The sequence below is a fragment of the Gekko japonicus genome, unplaced genomic scaffold (genome assembly GCF_001447785.1).
Source record: "Gekko japonicus isolate JY-2015 unplaced genomic scaffold, Gekko_japonicus_V1.1 scaffold3068, whole genome shotgun sequence".
Lineage (NCBI taxonomy): Eukaryota > Metazoa > Chordata > Lepidosauria > Squamata > Gekkonidae > Gekko > Gekko japonicus.
In genome coordinates, this window is record NW_015163180.1 from 119,798 (window position 1) to 123,108 (window position 3,311).

The 3,311-nt window shown below is 42.1% G+C and overlaps 1 protein-coding gene across 1 annotated transcript in view; it reads left to right on the forward strand.

The window, feature by feature from the left end:
* The window catches only part of KLHL25 (kelch like family member 25), a 58,305-nt gene that overhangs the window by 38,369 nt on the left and 16,625 nt on the right, over positions 1-3,311 (forward strand). The gene's annotated exons all lie outside the window — the stretch shown is intronic.

A 3,311-nucleotide genomic window follows, 5' to 3' on the forward strand; every position in this document is an offset into this window, starting at 1 on the left:
TTTTTTGAATGTATGTCAAATTTATAATTGGAATTGTGACCACTGAGGAAGGCCCTTTGAGGGGCCGAAACGCGTTTGGTTCAGTTGCATAGCACTAACCCATCTATGTATGAATGTTGAGAAGTTTTTTTATGTCTGAATGGTATATTTTTAATGAGTCTAAGTTTTAAAATGTGTACACCTGAATAAATTTTGCATTTTTATAATATTTACAGTCAGCTTAACCCTTGTGGATCCATAGCAACTTTTTGGGTTGAGTTTTCTCCCCCCCCCACCCCCCGCCTTTTTCCTTCCCCCTTCCCTTCCTTTTTGTTAGCACCAGAGAATTGATCCAAACGGGGATTACACTATAACTAGTATTATTTTATTGTTTCTCCTGGCTCTCAGCTCATTGGCAGGCTTCCTGGGAGTTTTGTCCTTTGGAGGCAGTGATCATCTCCCTATTGTATTGCATATGAACATGCCTTATGTTCAGCTCTCTATAATCAGGCAAGATGTTATATCCCAGAATCAAAACTCCATACGTCAGATCCGCTGGAATGACAATACTGTTCGCCTTGCCCGAGATACGATGGCCTTCCCAGAAGTGGTATCTTTAAGGAAATCGTTATTTGGGTCTGATGTAGCTAGGAGCTGTCTCACTATCCTGTATAAGCTTTTCTCTCTCTTCCGGCCCTTGTACTATAAAATTACTCCCAATAGTGCTCCTTTTGTGGGGCCCTGGCCCCCAAGAATTGTGATACATGGCCTGACAAAGAATGCAGGCTTATTGAAAGAGAACTACAACGGAAACATAAGAGCATTGTTCTGAGGGAATTCTTGACTTTTAAGACATTTTTAAGAGCTCTCTTGGCCCCACCTACCTCACCAGGTGTCTATTGTGGGGAGGGGAAGGCAAAGGAGTTTGTAAGCCGCTCTGAGACTCCGAGTGAATGGCAAGGGTATAAATCCAATCTCTCCTCCTTTTGAACTGGGTTTTCTTTTTTTTCTTTTTAAGTACCCGAAGGGACACTTTTATTATTTTCTTATGCTCCTAAACACAGACATAAACAACTACAACAAACAATATATATGTCAAGAGACTTGTTACATTTTGTTATTACACCTAATTCATCGCTTCATTATTCTCTCATATTTGTTATAATATTCTCTAGTTCCATTATATTATATTACTACATACTCAAATAATATTTTTGCCATGTCAGCTTAATCTTTTAACTCCGTTCACATTATACCGGTCATACAATCTCTTCCAAGTTTTTTGAAATGTCCATTTCTTCGTACCGCTCATTTCCATAGTTAATTTATCTATTTCCGCTGCTTCTAAAAGTTTATTGATATACTCCTGTTTGGTTGGTGTTTCTTGAGTCTTCCAATATTTGGCATACAATATCCTTGCCGCCGTTGACATATATACAATTAGATATCTATCAGTATCTTCAAATTCTTTCGGAAATATATTTAACAAGAGCACCTCTGGAGTAAAGGGGATGTTACGTCTTGTTATTTTTTCCATTATGAACTGAGTTTTCATGCAGCATTTGCTTTGGGGGGAAATTGTGTAAAATTAAATTGACCACCAGAGCTCTGCCTTTAGGGCACACTGCAGTGTTCTGGTATTCCCCCCCCCCTCCAGTCGTTTCCCTCCTACACCTATCTGTTGACTTCCCAAAGCCTATTAAGGGTGTTATTCTGGCCAGACTAAATGCTCTCTCCTGGGTAGTTAAGAGGGGCAGGTTCATACGTTTACCTTATTCAGAACAAATCTGCCCCTGTCCCTTATGTAAGTTTGACATGATTGCACATAATCTTCTGGAGGGTCCTTTGTATGCTAATCTCAGGAGGCGTTGTATTTCACGGTACTTACGAGCTCTTTCTGATGTATACTCCTATGACATAATTCCAGGGCTTTTTTTGTAGAAAAAGCCCAGCAGGAACTCATTAGCATAACAGGCCATACCCCACAGCAGGAACTCAGTAGCATATTAGGCCACACCCCTGACAGCACAGTTTATTAGCATATTAGGCCACACCCCCATGTTATCAGAAGTGTGGTCATCCAGCCACACCCACCTTTTGCTTCTTATTCTGTTGACCTTGTTTGTTGCCAAAACCCAGGGCCTTTTTTGGAGCAGGAACTCCTTTGCATGTTAGGCCACACACCCCTAATGTAGCCAATCCTAATGAGTTTCTGCTGTTGGGTGTGGCCTATTATGCTAATGAGTTCCTGCCAGGCGTGGCCAACTTGGGAGCCAGCCAGAACTCCGTTCCTGTACGTTCCTGCCCAAAAATAGCCCTGCATAATTCCATAGCTGTTACTGCTCAATGTTTATGTATCATAGATCGGATAAAAGGAAAGGAAAAGGGTTTTTTAAAAAGGAATTTAATGGATGCTCTCAGCAGGGAGAACTTCATGTTTGTATCTCTCCATTAAGAGAAGCCATTCACTGAACTTTCCTGTTCACTCTCTTTTCTTTAAACACTGTAGGCTATTTACAGGTGGAGTTTGAAAAATTAATAGAGGCCCAAATTAATCATGGATCTCCCAAGTGGTTTTATTGGTAAATATTGTGGGGATTTGGATTGGAACCAGAGAAAGAGCAGCTTAATTTTTACCCCTGGCACCATTTTTCTGACCTGAAATAGATCCATAGAAATATTCTTTAACTTACTGAGAAGCATGCATAGGGCTTTTCAGACAGTAACGGGAATGCGCACTAGACATGATATATATGTGGTCACCATTGTGTGTGAAGTGCATAGTTACTGCAGGAAAACAACTCTGATACATGCTGAACTGGACTCCTGGAGATTTTTCTTTCTAACAGAAGGTTAACTCAGAATGAAAAGCTCAAAATGAAGTTAGCCGTCCCCTCCTGATGCCTCTCTGAATCCTTGGAAGCACACTAATTCTGAACCCATGGCCATCACTTTAAATGGCGGGATTTCCTGCCACTGGATGTGGTGAATCGATTGCTTTAAAAGTGGTTTTGGAAAAATCTATGGAGGAGAGGGCCGTCAGTGGCCAGACAATGATTGAAGGGGAATCTCCTCATCCAGAGAAAGTAAACTTCTGAGTCCCAGTGCTGGAAGGCAACCACATGAGGAGGCCTTGGCCTCTGTGCCTTGCTTGCTGGCCCTTCGGGGCAATTGGTGTGCAACAGGGTGCTGGACTAGATGGACCACAGGTCTGATCCAGCAGGGCGCACCTCTTATTTTCCTAAGCACAATGATAGGTGTTGACAGGGCTATTTTTGGGCAGGAACGCACAGGAACGGAGTTCCGGCTGACTCCCAAGTTGGCCACGCCCA